The sequence below is a fragment of the Nanorana parkeri genome, unplaced genomic scaffold, assembly GCF_000935625.1.
Source record: "Nanorana parkeri isolate BGI_ZX_2015 unplaced genomic scaffold, ASM93562v1 scaffold73, whole genome shotgun sequence".
Lineage (NCBI taxonomy): Eukaryota > Metazoa > Chordata > Amphibia > Anura > Dicroglossidae > Nanorana > Nanorana parkeri.
Genome location: NW_017306341.1, coordinates 2,384,645 through 2,401,438, shown reverse-complemented (window position 1 = coordinate 2,401,438; position 16,794 = coordinate 2,384,645). Strand labels below are relative to the sequence as shown.

The 16,794-nt window shown below is 41.6% G+C and overlaps 1 protein-coding gene across 1 annotated transcript in view; it reads right to left on the bottom strand.

The window, feature by feature from the left end:
* The window catches only part of ANK3 (ankyrin 3), a 260,705-nt gene that overhangs the window by 218,063 nt on the left and 25,848 nt on the right, over positions 1-16,794 (bottom strand). The gene's annotated exons all lie outside the window — the stretch shown is intronic.

The window sequence follows — 16,794 nt, the reverse complement described above, 5'->3', positions numbered from 1 at the left end:
CTACTCTATGCTTTCTAACTCACATTTCCACATTCTCTAAAATACAAATTTGATGTTGCTATATGCCCAGTTAATATAGTACTTCGCTTATGTTTACATTCGTCCTGCATGTGAGTGGACAGGCAACAAACTTCCCTCTGTGTTTATTCCAGGAGTTTACCAAGTAACAGCACCTTGATTGTTTGTGCACGTGTCGTTTTTCTATTATTTCATATTGATGAATATGGGAACTAGGAACTCAGTCTTTGTTTTCCAGCATGTTGGTAGATTTTTGAGGCTGTGATACAGAAGATTCTTTGAGCTTTGCTTCTCTCTCATGTCACTGACCTTCACTTGCTCTCCATGGCCTTCCACATTAGGAACACAGATCGCAACAAAACAACTAACAGGGGTTCCAACGCTTCCCTATTCTATCCAAAACTAAAATAAATGTGTTATCCATGGTATCACATTTATAAATTAGTCTTTAAAATGTCTGACTACACCATACATATTATACCTCATCTGTACGCTATCCATCATCTGCTGTCTTGTTGTTTGATCTGCAGATACACTCCTTGGCCAATCTTTATGTTTCTGAGCCCTAACCATATGCTCCAAATCTCAGTCCTTGGAGAGCATAGTAAGGTCTGCATCACACAGTGCTGAAAGGTATGTGCAATACATGCAGATATCAGCTCTTGTCTGTGTAGGTCAGAGAATCCATTACTTTACAGACTGCTGAGGCTATTTATAGAACCAGCACAGTCTTTACAATATATATATATAAAAATGCTACTAGCAGTGTTTTCCCAGACAACGTTGAGATTGTTACAAAATCCTAAATCCCATCTATGTGCATCTGTGTCCTAAGACAGCAAAATTCTGGAAGGGGACAATAAGTTGTCATTAGGTAACTTTTTAGAGATGTCCAACCCCTATGTGTCTGTGGGACAGGATCTGAATGTCCTGAAAATCCAGTCTCTTAAGAAACAGACTTGAAAACAAATGCATTCATGTCCGTCACAAAAAATCCATAGAGAAATGTCTTTACCTTAACATCTACAGATCATTGGATAAGATTTCCACAGTGAAATACAAGGGTGCATGGTATACAAGTCGATCTCAACATAAGGTGAGGTCTCAACCCAATGTGCCCTCAATCCATATTAATGGTAGCACTACCCAATCCTCCCTTAACCCAAGTACTCAGCAGCACTGTCCACTCACCCCCTTGATCCGCATCTGCAGCAGACATTCTGCCCCCTCTATCCATACCCTCCCTCCTAAACTCTACATTCAGCTTACCTTCTACCTCCTCTTTCTTTCCTCATGGTCCATAATGAGCTTCTGCCTTGCCTCTTATGCCACCAGACTTCTCAACAGCTTACACTCAGTCTCCTCAATGATGGCACATTTGGCCCACCAGAAATATTGTCTGAATAGGCAGTGCTGACTATCAGTGTGCTATGAATCACTCCGAAGCTAAAAACTATTCAGCCTACATTAACCTTTTCATAACCACAGTTAGTGTTTTTAAAAGCTTGTTCACACAATGAACCAGGCAGTTTTGATATCAACCATTTTACTTTCTCCCTCATTCATGGTATAAGCAGCAATATCACTGTGTCTTCCTTAAAGTAGTATTAAGTATCAAATATTTTTAAGAAACCAAACAAATATACATTGTCCAGAAAGTATTTTATTACATTTGTGCTTAAGCAATTACAGTCATCATGTTTCATAACAGCTGGCTCCAACTCTCAGCCCAGTTTCCCTGAACTTCCTGTTAAGTTAAAGATAACAAGGAGACAGAGCACTCTCCAGCAGCTGTCCATCTACTAGCTTGGAGAAGGGGGAGGGAGGAAGGAGCAGCAGGGGAGTGGCTTGTCTTGCTGTGTCTGTGTATTTGTGGAAACACACACAGCTTACTAGCACACATAAGGGTGGTTCCATAGGAGCCTGCAAGGTAAAGGAGCCACCCCAAAATAGGATAAAAGGGCCAGTGATCAGGGGACTAGGTAATTCTGCAATAAACTAAAAACTTTAAATATTAAGAAGCAGCACCCATTGTAAATTATTTCCGCATCTGAGTGATTAGCATTTGAAATAGCTCAAAAATATGTTGACTTTAATATCACTGAAGAGCCTCCTAAGAACCTCTTATAAGTCACATTTATATATAGCATTCCAAGTATGAAGAAGGAAGAAATACAAATATAAACCAAAACAAAATGTTTATGGACATCAGCTAACTCTTGTTGGTTTCCGGAAAAAGTACTATGCTGCATGCTCTGTCAGAATAGCTCTGAAAACATTTTGGGCTCATTCACACTTCTTGCAGCGCACCGCAAAAAGCGTGTTTTAATTAGACAATCATTTGTATGGATGTGTGCACATTTATGTGCTGTGGTGCATTGCAGTTTTACAGAAAAGTCAGATGTGGGTTTTTTTCTGTGCTGCAATGCATTGCATCGCCAAATACTAATCAACAGGGAAGCATACTAACGCCCATTACATGTGCTGCCATGAGATATTGAGCATTGGTTGTGTGTGATTGAGGTCTGCACGCTGTGACCTTATGTCATGTGATGAAGAAAATGTTTGCCTGCTGTTCAGTGTCCAGAGCAAAAATGTCTCTCAAAGGCTCCTCTATCCATGTGGAGGCCCTTATACAAGAGGGGGAGCAGGCATCTTCCACTATGATTGCTCAACCCAAAATGCTTCTTCAAAGAAGAACGGTATATTGAGCTTATTTGTTATTGTGACATTACTTTTGTTAGCATTGACATAAGGACACAGGGGGGGGGGGATTTATCAAAACTGGAGCAGACAAAATCTGGAGCAGTTGCCCATGCCAACCAATCAGCTTCTCTCTTCAGTTTGTTCATTTAAGATTTGAAAATGAAAGACAGAAGCTGATTGGTTGCCGTGCACAGCTGCTCCAGATTGTGTCTGCTCCAGTATTGATAAATTCCCCTAAAGGTGTCCATACACTGTACGATTCTCGTACGAGAATTGCAGGAAATCCCGCGATCGTACGAGAATCGTACAGTGTATGGAAGGCGTGCAACCGTTTCTACTGTACGGTCGCACGTCTTCCATCGAACAAGCAGGCTGGAAAACCCGCCGGGAATCGTACGATTCTCGGCGAGTGAGTGGCCTGCTTGTTCGACAACTGACGAACGGGCCGGTGTGCGCACGCCCACACTGCCCGTTTGCCGTGCTTGCAAGCCCGCCCCTCATTGCAGTCATCGCAAGCCCGCCCCTCAAAGGGGCGGGCTTGCGATGATCGCAAGTACGATCTGCCTGTCCAAGATGGGCAGATCGTACGTTTTTTTAAGTACTTTACAACCATCGCAAGACTAAGGTCTTGCGATGGTTGTAAAGTGTATGGCCACCTTAACAGTCTTCTAACCCTAAGGTATTTTGATGCTCCAGGTGGGGTATCATAAAGGCAAGAAACTCATCAAAATCGGGATAAAATATCAACAAGTCTTCTACAGAGTAAAAAAGGTTCTGAATGCTAAACAATAGACAGGCCGGCACTACATGGTTACACAAAGTTAAGAAAGATTTTTAAAAAGGCAAAATAATTCAGCACCAGAGCGGGAATATAAGACTATCTGACCAAACAAATTGGATACATAGAGTTGGACTGCTTACCAGGTAGGCCAAACAGCAAGCAGCACCTTACTTGTTCATGGACATGCAGGCATAATCCATAAATTTGTCCTGTTGCTCTCTTAGCTTTGTATAGAGGACCCAAAACTGTCCTATCTGTTCTAGAATAGCAGTAACTGGATGCACACAGTACTACACCCTGCTCCCCTTCCTCCAGGACTAATGCAGCAGAAGCTGCAGCCACCAACACTGAGAGCAAATCACACATGTCCAAAAGAGTAACAACACACTGCCTAAATTTTCACAGAATTAAGCTACAACACATAGATTCCTGGAACCTATTTATTGGCTCTCAATATTGACCACCTGGCCTATACTGATGACATAAACCTAATAACAAGCTCCATCCATGCAAACAAAAACCTACATTAATGATGAGAAACTCCACCCAAGCTGCACAATAAGGCATGAATGGCACATACAAGCACACATCGGTATGTGGTATAAACCGAATGATATCATATCATGATGCAAGTCAAAAGCACAACTCAAAAACTTACTGTAAGAGAACAGAATTTTTACACCTCTCAATAAAGAATGTATTAAATAAAGGAGTCACTTGTGTTCACCTAGTTGGAGAAAAATGGTTCAGAAGTAACAAGAAAGGGGATTTAATTGAAGTGACTCATGAAGCAAACAGGTGTTATTAGGCTATTAACATGTGTGATTAGGCTATTATGCTAATCCCTGCTGCATGCTAGTTCCAGGGCAGTGATTCCATAGCTAGGTTCAGCTTCACTGCTCCAGAACCAGTATACAAATTAGGGCAAGGCTGCTTCCATGAAACTTCACACAAGAGTTTTGCTTTGCAACAGATTACCTTTAAATGACGTTGCTGAAAAGTAGTAGAGCCATTGTTGTTTGCAATACTTTCAATAAAGTTGGGCCCTACAGTTACTGTGCATGATGCATTACGCTAAGTATAGAGTAATGATACTGCACATCATTCTAGCAATTTCAAGGCCTTAGAATGGGTTTTACTGATCAGTCCTGCAATCAGGAGCCCAGGGTCTAAAAGCAGGTCCGGTAAGCCCTTATCCTATTCTGCTAATTTCCTTGCAACATATCAGAGTTCCTTTAAGTCATTTAAAATTGCCATTGTGAAAGAGAGGATGATGCAGGTGTGTATGTGTCGGTGTACTTGTATGTGTGGTGGTGGTTCCATAAGCAAACCTATATACACATTACTACACAATACTGTTTGATAAAGTAGTATACTTCTTCGGCAATTGGGAATACCCCTTTAATTAATAAAGTGTGCAATTATTACTCAGAAATAGGTCATTAGAATGATAAATGTGAGTTGTCAGTATGTTAGCTTAGGAGAGCACGTTAGCTCTGTCGGCTACTATGGGCATAGCACATACTGTATCAGCGAAGAGTTAACTTCTGCAATGCAGAAAATGTGGAGCAGGAGATCTGTAGTGTGCCTCCTCTCTCTTTTAATGTCACCACTTTTAATGTAAGAGAACATGTTTTAAATCACTGCATGTCATTCCTGTAACCTCTACCCATGACACCAAAAATAGATTTAAGATACACGCATAAAAGCTGCAGGTCCGAGATATGCAGCGCTGTAAAGAGAAACACGTCACATCACCTTTACTGAATAGGACAAACAGCAACGTTTAAAATGATTTATACCCAAGCAGCCAATTGGCTTTCATCCGCCTGACCACTAAATAACTTACACAAATTCAGCTGTATTATAGCATGAGGGTTACACAGAATGCATTTGTGGGGAGACAGTGTGACGCAGTACTGCAGTCTGTACCAACCAGTTATCACACCTATAACTGTGGCTCTACAGCAAGGAAAAACAATATCTAGAGAGAACACTCATATAATAACCGCACAAAACCTCCATCCACACATTGCTATCGACAGCACATCTAGTTTTTTTCTTTTTTTTTGCTAGCTTTGCATTTTATTGTAGTTTCCTATAAGTGAAATCAGCTGGTACATCCCATATTGTCATAGCAACCAATGTCAAATGATCTGTTAGGAATGGAACAGCTGAAACGCAGATGAAAAAGGAGACCCTAAAAAAAAGTTACTCAGCAAAAAAAGCACCACAGTGTAGTCAGGAAAGAAAATCATAAGGCTCTGTTCACATCTCGCGTGTGCTGCAGGGTGTGTTGCGGTAGTGGAACCTATTTATTTAAATGGGCTGCCAACAGCATCTTAATCGCACTAAAAGAAGTGCATGACCCTTTTTAAAAATGGAAACACAATACAACATGTTAATAAGTTACCATGCCTCATGGTGCAATGCAACACAACACACATGCGATGGCTAGGGGCGCTGGGGTACCATGAAGAAATAGTAGCACCACAGCAAACCTAACAGTGTAACATGCGATCAATAGTAGCAGCAACAGAAACAGCGAGATGCAAAATGGAATGATTAAACAGCCAGAACGAATGAGCTCTTATTTTGACACGTTATTGTGACACGACAAAAACGCCCCAAAGAAGCTCCTGTACTTCTTTGGGCATAGGGCGTTTTGTGGCGCATTCATACGGCCTGTAATACGCCCAGGTGTGAACCATACCCATAGGAAATAATGGGATTTCGGTGTTTGGGCGTTTTGCAGAGCGTAGGAATTGTCAGTGCTTGTTAAAAAAATAAAAAAGCGTAATCGTTAGGTGTACCTAGGGCAGACTTGATGTCAAAATAAAGCTCTGGGTATGTCTCTGCACTACGAAGTCACTGGTAAATATAAAGGGGATTGTACAATTAGATAGTAGAATAGCACAAAAGCCCACTGAAAACTTAAAAGATCATTAAAGGAGAACTATGGGGTCAGTGTTTTTCCCCAGAGGCAGAGCCAGCTGTACCCGCCCCCTCCCCCGTCCGTTCCACCAGTCAGCGCTGGCAGATCGGAGCGGGGAGAGGGGAATCCAGCCCCTCCCCCTGTCACGGCAGAGAGCCGTGACAGGATCGAGAGGTGAGCGAACCTGGTATGTGTTCGCTCACCTCCCGATCTACTGAGCCGACCTGTGACAGTCTCATTGTCACAGGTCGGCTAGAACTATGAGGTGAGTGGAAATCACTCATCTCATAGTTCTCCTTTAAGAAAATTGAACCTAATATTTAAAGTATGAAGGATTAAATTATGTAAATAAGGGACAGCAGATGACAACTATGTTAATGGCTTCCTAACTAACCGATACAATGTAAAATATGTTTTTATATAGGATGATGGAAGCCTTAAAGACCATGGAAAAAAATAAATATTCCTCTCCAAGGCGGAAGAACAAACGAGCGAGTTGATGTTCTGCCGATTTTTTTTGGCTTGCAATTTGCTGCTGCAGTTGTTTTTTGGATTCTCTTTAATTTAGCTCATCATGTGAATCAATGTTTTATGAGAGCATTAACTGTGATTGTATCACCAGAACCACTGGACTGTGAAAGAATGATTAGAGCGCACAAAAGGACAACTGTGCATGAATACTACCCATTTCACATCACTCTCTGCAAAGGCTTGAAACATTCCTGGGATTTAGAAAGGGGGTTATCTGAATTTAGATGGGGGGATTCTATTAAAGCGTAAGTAAAGTAATTTTCAAAAAAAAAAAAAAGCTGACAGGTAGTGCTGTTGTGACAGAAGACGCTCTATATGTTAGCAAGATCCTGCGGTGGGATGAGGTAACTCTCATGCACAGGAGTTACATCATCCCAAGACGCCAAAGACGCTGAACCCGGGAGAAGACCGGCGAGGAAGATGGAAGCCAACGGAGGAGAGCACTGACGGGAACCCCCTTGCAAGGTAAGTCTCAATAGAGGAAGAGAAAGCAGCACTCCATTTAAGGCCTTATTCACACTGCCGCGCGTATATGCGCGTACGTGCGTATTGTACCATATGCAACATATGCAAATAAATGGCTCCATACACACAGCCGCGTATGGAGCCATATATTTGTGTAGCGTATATATGAGCAAAAACAGAATGGAACAGAGATGCGTCTGGGCAGCGTATTTACGCGTGTGTACATGGGTACAGCACATTAAAAATTCCATTAAGAGTGATGCATTCTGTGATTGCATATAGTGCACGCATATACGCTCGTATGTACGCGCATAGACGCGTATATACACAATGTACAATTGTGCTTGCGTTGTGTGTGAATGAGGCCTAAAGTTGCAAATGTTGTTTCTTTGTTTACAATATGTCACATAGCCAATGTTTCATAGTGATGGAAGACTTGAATTTGGACATTTTACCTGACAAAGGGGCCCTGTGAGGCTCCGAAATGTTGCATTCAAATGTCATGCTAAAGGAATATGAATAAAGATAATATTCTGAAGCAGAATGGTGTGCGTAAAACATATCTTCTAGATAGTTAAAGAAGGGACTCTGTGTGGCCCCGAAATATTGGCTATATGACCTATAAGATGTATTGTAAATAAAGAAACCCAGCTGCAGCCAGACTCTTCCTCTTCAAGTGCACTGCAGTCTGACACTGCATGGGACCATCCTTTGCTGTCGCTGCTAGCAACAGTTTATGAATGCTTTATGGAGTGCAGCTTGGAACTGTATCACTGCAAGATAAGTCTGCCATAATGTGTTAATATGCTGTGCATACTAGCACATTATGGCAGACACCTTTACTACAGTTTTATAGAGCAAAACAAAAAAAGCCTCTTGGGGAAGCTGACATCATTTGACACCTAGATTTTTCATATGCGTAAATGTGCAATTTGGGATTCCTGCGGCAGGAATCCCAAATCTTCCATTCAGATGCAGCCAAAGTCACCCGTGCAAGGTAATGATCGGGTGATAGAAGTCATCTGTAAGTGGTACTGTGCATGTAACCCGCATGTAATCGGAATAGGATCACATGCGGTTTCCAATAGAGCACTGTCCCTGGACACATCTATTGTGTGTCCAGGGATAGTGATCTATTCCAAACTGCATGCAATTGAAACAGTTCATAAAAATGAGAGGAAAATCAGTTAACAACAATGCCAAAACAAACCACTAGGTCTGCTGCTGCTCCTTCAATGTCCAATCAATAGGGTGGTGGCAGGGTGATGTCATCAGTGTATTCCTTCTTTGTATCAGAGAACATGGTGTCATCCACCTGGCTGTGCTGTATGTAAATCTCAGGACTACATGGACAGCTCTTTTATTTCATCTGTGTAATGAAATATTTGTCTGGCACTCAGCTTTCATTTTTAGTATTCTTAAGCGGTCAAATAGAGGAATACAAATGATAGATAATATATGTCAACAAAATAAATAATTGATGACTTAACATTATTTTTTACAGTCCTGCACAGAAGATATTATGGCAGAAAGCTGCAAAAAAATGTTTTTGGGACTAGTAATACCTACTTAGTATAATACTAGGGTGAGTCTCTGTCTGGCAGGGTTGAGCACGGGGTGCATGCGCCACTTAGGTTTCTCACCTACAAATGGGAAGGGACTCCAGCAGGGCCGTAACTATAGATCACAGGCCCCCATAGCAAAAATGTGATGGGGCCCTCCCTGATAACCTTTCTCTGAGCTGTGAGTAATGATGCCAAGATCCCCCAAACTCCTCTTGTGCATCCTAAGTCATCTCTACATTGTAGACTTGACAGGGGATCAGAGTTTTCGTCAACTGCAACCACTCTACCCCTGAATAATACAGTATTGTATTATCTTTATACGTTCTATTTTTAATTTGCCTCAATGACCTAATGGGGCCCCCTTCCCCCTCCAGGCCCCATAGCAGCCACCTGGGCACTGGGCTTCAAGGCTTAGGGCTCTGAAGGAAACACACTTTTTGTACTCTCAGCATTTTAATGAGTCTTGTCCCCCTTACACTAGGTATAATACTAGTTTAGAGGAGAGAATGAATTAACATAAATGCCAGAATTATACTTAAAGTGTATGTAAACCCCAACAACTTTTCTCCCCTTTGGCCTGTTAAAAATATAAATAAAAGGCTTGTTATATCTGTTTGATAATTGCAAAAAATACCTGTTGATCTTGCTGAAATTCATATGAGCTAATGGGCAATGGGAGAAGGGTGGGGGTTCCGTAGTCCTGATATAGTAGAATGAGTCCTGTTTTCCTAGGTGTGGAAGTGTGTTACTGGCAGAATAAACACATAAACATAAAGGAAAAACTAGTAAAAAAGAATATCTAAAGACTGGTACAATTAAATATATTACATTTTTGTTTTGGGTTTAGGCATATTATAGCATATTATATTCTCCACAACGTCACTGTAAACAGAGACTGGATTGTAACTGTGCCAGGCATTAAACATGGTGTAACTACAGCAGGCCAGCACTTGAAATTGTCCTTTTAAAAAAGCCACTCATTGGAATGACAGAACTTTATTTACTACTAGACATACAAACCTTTTAAATACATACACAAGCTGCCTGCAGTTGGCAAGGTGGTCTGTCATCCCCAAAGTTTAAACAGGAGCTCCTTAGTAAATCAATATCAACCAAATACGTCCCCAGATGCACTAGTGGCATGGATCCAGTAAGTACATCTGGTGAGTTTGTGCAAGATGCTCTGACATAGAACTGCCAAATATAGAATTATCCGCATCACTGGCATCACATGCTGCACCATGCTCAAGTAGGATCAGAAGGATGGAGCACCACTGACCTGATTTGCAGCATGGAGTTTTAAAATGCCTTCTTTTCTACATGTGCACACATTTTTATTAACAGCAGTATGTTTCAATGTACTAATCATGTATAAACCATTTTGATGTGAACATATGACAGATCATTCATGGTTAAAGCATTGCTTGCCCTGCAGTGTACATGCAGTAAGAATGAAGTCATTGCTGTATCGTCGTCAATGTCATAGAGCCTCCAGCACTGAATTCACGGTCATATAAGCTGAATGTCCCACACAATTTAGGACTCAGTTGCCTTACGGGAATAGGTGATCTGGGGCATGGGGCATATTTAGATATTTGCATGAAATAAGTCTCTGGAATTGTAAATAGAGTGCACAAGACATATTAGTAGAACACATGGGAATGTTATCTGCAGTGTTGCTGCTGGTCATTTGTAGCAATATTAGCGAACTAGCAGGCCTATGAAATGAAAGAAATAGCCATATGCAATGTAATGTAACCAACAGCAAGCAAAATGAATTCATCTTGCACTGATCTGACTTGAGCAAGTGGTGGAAGCACAGCTCCCATACAATGTTTTCATATTCTGATGATGATAATGCCTCTTGTACAATGCTACATTTCTGAGCACCAGGATCAATTCAAAGCATTTCATTACTTTATCAGTCCCTACATCTAAGAATCACTAAACCTTTATGGTAAGTTCTGGAGAAAAGTGAGAATAACATATCAACTTCCTCCATTTGTCAATGAACTGGAGGCTTTTCCTATTGAATGACGGAATTCTAAATAGGACTGAAGATGTTCTGAAGGAAATGGGCGATTCTATTCCGTATTGTGAGGTGTTGCTATTATTTTGTTTAAACCATTAACACGTATATACGGCAATCTAGAATGCTTTAGAGGCAGCAATAAAAAAAATCTCATGTGACCGTTTTACCGAGGGACCATTCACACCAAATCTGTTATGTTGCGACCCATTTTTCAACGGATGCTAACGAAGGGCACCGAAAAATAAATGGGTGTGAATGGAACCAGTTCACACCACTCTGCATTGTTGAGTTACATTGCAACACAACATAAAGCAATGGATCCGGAGTGCACTAACCCCATGCGCACTCATCCATTTTTCAGTTGAAAAACAGATCGCAATTCAACAGATCAAAAGGAAATAGGAAGGCACAATTGCAAGTCAACGGATCCTCCCCAATTTCTTTCTGATCTTGGAGTGATTGCACCTTTAAATCCAAAACCATAACAACCGAGTTCATGTAACAAACTAAAAGAACTGCAGAATAAAAAGGTGTAACTATTGTATGCCAAAAAGCCGATTACACACAACTGAAAAGGAAACAAAAAGTTTTATTTTAACAGAAAACAATCTCCTGAACAAGCTATGTAAATTAAAATATTCTAGAGGGAACACTGCAGGCTTAATCCTCTCCCCTACGCTTGATCAGAATATGCTCTCCTTCAATATTTATAAGCACATGGCAAATAACAATTGAATCATGTATACTGCAGAACTCGTACTCCATTTTGCTTGACTTTCCAATTACCCCACCCTGCACTCCAGTATCAAAGCGTTATCATAGAGGCATCTTGACCACTTTCTCAGTGCAGCCAGGGTGACCCCCATTCACTTATATGGTGAAGAGATATTGTTAGGTGCACACAGCACAAGGCAGTACTGCAGCACTCTTTGCAGGACACAAAAACACACATCTATAGGGTCTTGTCCACAATTGCATTGCAGGTAAAATGCATAGATAAGAAATAATCAACTGATATGAATTTTGCAGAGCAATGCATTATGTTGCAATGAGTTGCACACTGCATTTTGACTGCTGATCTGCAATCTGAAATTAGAGTCAATCTCGTTATTTTAAAAATGCACATTAAAGGAGAACTATGAGGTTAGGGCTTTTCCCCATAGTTCTTCTAAGGGTAACGGGAGGACACAAACTAGCGTCCACCCGTCACCCTAAGCTCAGTATACTGAGACGCCGCAGCTGAAACGGATCCCGGACGGACGGACAGCTGGCTCTGCCTATCTCGAGGCAGAGCCAGCTGTACCCGCCCCCTCCCCCGTCCGTTCCGCCAGTCAGCGCTGGACAATCGGAGCATGGAGGGGGAATCCAGTCCCTCCCCTGTCACGGCTCTCTGCCGTGACAGGATCGAGAAGTGAGCGAACGCCGGTATGTGTTCGATCACTTCCCAATCTACTGAGCCAGTGTCATTGTCACAGGTTGGCTAGAACTATGAGGATGAGTGGAAAGCACTCACCTCATAGTTCTCCTTTAATGGCAGTTAATGCATTCATTATGGTGTCATGAGTTCTGTGACCACTGAAATGAGTTGCAGAGCTGACGCACTGTATGATTTGTGTGTAAGAAAAGCTATGTGGACCACAGAGTAATATTAGAGTTGTTCTGTACAGACCAACAAACATCAAGACAGAAATGTATAGAGCGCAGCAGGCTGTGGCTCAGAAGACGTATTGAGCGTACACTACGTACAAAACTTTTCTTTCTTCTGCTGCATTTTCTGTACATGATCAGTGGATAGGCATAACTTCTACTGTTAACCACCACCTACAAAAATGCCCTTCTTACAGTGACTTAATACAAATAACCATATTGTTGTAATCATTGAATTGGAATTCATAGCAGCCAGACAGACATATATTCTCTTTCTCAGCATTATTCAAGAACACAGTTCCCAATCCCAACATATACACACCAAACTGGACATTATTGACCAGTGATCACCAAATGCCAAACCCCTCCCGATCAGCAAAACTTTGCCAGTTCTAAGGATTTTTATAGGCCCATAAGTGGTTAAGCAGACTGCAAATTTACTAGCTTATGGAAGACTAATAAGAAATTCCACATGAGAAATGCAATGCAACCATCACTGGAGTGCAGGATGAAAAATAATAAAAGATTCAAAAATGGCAATTGCTTATGATGCACAAGGTTTCAGCTAAATAAACCAATGCATGGCACTGAATAGATAAAAGTACATTTATGGTATGGTACATGGTGTTAGGGTTTACAGTAACCTGAAATTTAAATGTTGTATGCCTTTATTATAGTCAAGGTATTTCATTTCCATAGAGTAATACTGCCTCTTACACACATTAGCATATGATTGCCAGCCAGATGGTGGGAGGATGCCATTTGTATCACAATTAACAGTGATGTAACTGGTTGCATTTCATTATGATCAAGGCAAGAGGGTTTCACTTAAGTTTTCTTGGGCACAGCACAGTCCTTATGTCTAGTATAAAAAAAGACACATAACAGGCTTGCAGCAAAAGGTGACTGTATTGGTCATGTTTTGCTTTATTTTTCGAACCTTCACCAACAATGCATGCAATTTTTAATTTCATTTTGATAAATATCTGCTTTGGTACCATTAAAGATACAAGAATTTATTGGATCACCAATGTTTGATGAATCTGTAAGGACTCCCTACTTGCTATAGGGATGTTTTTACCTTGCCTCCCTACTGAGCTGCTCTTCCCTTCTGAATGACCTGATGTAGTCAACATACACTGTAGTCGGAATTAGCAAGGCTGATCATCCATGCCCTACAATACTAATCTTAAAAAAAGGATTTATTCTGTTTAACTGGGAGTAGCTAAAATATTTGGTTCTCATTAGGACAAACATACAACAGTATGGGTGTATATTGACGTGTGATCCCAGCAAAGTGCAAGTATAACTCATCCACCGGAAATACTAGTAGTGTAAAATTACAATCCAAACAAATGGAATTATACACCAACAAACATAGTTCTGTAATTATGTTTGGATGTCAAATGTACAACCTGTGGCTTCCTCAAGTACGTTGGCTCATTAGTTCTGCTTGCATTTATAAAAACTGAAATGAAAGCCAACTGTGCCTAACATCTAGAACAGGCATATAGAAAATAAGAGATTTTTCCTGTACATTTCCAATGTTAATATTCTATTGCCTGCAAAACTAGAGTCTCCAGTGCATGATGGCTGAGAATGGTTTAACTCACAAATTCACCAAATACAAATGTAGGTGGAATAGATTTGCATGGCGAAGGTGGAAACACGAGGCACATTTAGTCACCTAAATCAAACACACAATCACTACAAACAATATAAAGACTGTATATATCAGCAAATGATGACTTTCACACTAAATGTAAAGAACTCTAGTATAACTCAGAATTAGTTATACTGAGATTAATGTTACAAAAGTCCATCTGCTACACAACTCTATTTAAGTCCTTTTAAGGGCCCAGCCACATCATATGCAGTGCGTTCCAGTGCGGTTCGCCCCCGGAATGCACTGGATCGCATAGATCAAGCCAGGCAGCGTTCTGAGGCGGGAGGGGGCGTGCCAGTGCCATTCATGTCAATGGCACCACAGACACGTCCCCCGCGCGCAGTATGATTGGCCGCACAGGAATGCATGGTAATAAAATGTTTTTCCAGATGTGAACCGCAGCAGAGCACACTGGATATGGTGTGACTGGACCCTTAATCCTCTATAAAAATATTCCTAATTTTAACGTTCTTATCCTTTAATTCTTCTTGAAAAATTCAGGGCAAAGTGATAGGGTTTCTTAAATGCCCACTCGACTAATAGTCCCATCACTTCTACGCCACTCCTCCATAAGCTGCAGCTCCTGCAAAATATGTGGTGCTCCTGGGTATGGGGGAGCATCTCACCAAATCTCATGATGCAGTGCTCGAGCCTAGCAGCCAATTGCTAAGACTGAACATGTCATATGACAGAAAGGGTGACATCCCCTCCCTGTAAGGTCCAATACCAGCAGCTGCCACGGAGAAAGGTTAGATGTGGGAGTGCTGTGAAGGAGAGTATGAATGGGTAAAAAAGTGTACTTTAAAAAGAGTGATCTCATTGAAAGTTGTTATGATAAGCTACAATTGTAGCGTATGGCTACATAAAAGCATGCAGATAGATAGATACTGTAGAATAGATAGATAGATAGATAGATAGATAGATAGATAGATAGATAGATAGATAGATAGATAGATAGATAAATACATTAGCCCAGCTGTGAGTTAAAAAAGCATTACGGGGTGCATATATAAGGCAGCTGTGTGGCCCATCTCCATAAACATGGCTCGGGCTTCGCTTGCTAAGGAACTCTGAAACCTCCTTTATAAACGGGGGTCCATGGTGTATTTCAAAACACTGCTTGTTTGACTACTCAAAATCTATCTATATATGATATTTCCACACAAATCAAACAGTGTGGGAGATTAGGCACTGCAATGCAACCAGAGTTCACTGCATTGTGCAGTCCTGTGTATCTAGGATGTTATCAGACATTGAGTATTAAAGGAGAACTATGAGGTGAGTGCTTTTCACTCACCTCATAGTTCTAGCCGACCTGTGACAATGAGACTGTCACAGGTTGGCTCAGTAGATCGGGAGGTGAGCGAACATATACCGGCGTTCGCTCACCTCTCGATCCTGTCACGGTTCTCTGCCGTGACAGGGGAGGGGCTGGATTCCCCCCTCCCCGCTCCGATCCGCCAGCGCTGACTGGCGCATCGGACGGGGGAGGGGGCGGGTACAGCTGGCTCTGCCTCTAGATAGGCAGAGCCAGCTGTCAGTCACGCAGCTGGGCGGATCTCGACATCGATGTCGGGATCCGCTCCGGCTGTGGTGTCTCAGTATACCGCGAACTCTAGCTCGCGGTATACTGAGCTTAGGGTAGCGGGAGGATGCTAGTTTGTGTCCTCCCGTTACCCTAAGGAGAACTATGGGGAAAAGCCCTGACCCCATAGTTCTCCTTTAAAGGGGGTAATGTTCTTGCAGTTTATGGGAGGAGGGTAGCACAATCCTATTAAGTGGCTAGATTATGTAGCTGGGGCACATGAATCATAAGGAGGGCTGGAAAAAAAAGATATTTTGACAGTCTACATATATGTACTGTAACTAATTTAGTGGTTTGGCCAAATTTCTGATTTCATATTTTAGGTGAAGATTCAAGTAAAGAGTTGAAGAGGCAAAAGCAGACAAATCCCAGAAGACAGGCTGGCAGACCTCTCTACATAATCCAGAAGGCACTTCACTTAAAAAGCCTTTCCTGTTGTTGTTAATAGAATTACCTGTTCCCTGCCCCCCTAATGTGAACCTTGCATGGCCTAAATAATACCACAGCTAACAATATTTCAGAAGTGTAGACAACTTGTAGGGTCGGGAGGTGCCAGCTTTATTCTTCACATGAATATCCGGGTCTTTGTGAAGATCCCTCGGATGCTAGGCACATACTGTTCACAAGACTTTGACATCTGACCAAGCTGACAACAAACCCTGCCCCCTATCAATCCACTGTCAAGCATGAAAGCCTTTTCTGGTCACTGCAGCTATATTTGGCTATTGAATGGCAGGTCATGTTCTCTTTAAACTGACTGATACCTAAATTCTACACACCCTGTTATTCAGTGCAGCAGCAGGAATACCCAGCAGCAGGAATACCCGGTTGTACAATGCAATACAGCAGCAGGACTACAGAGC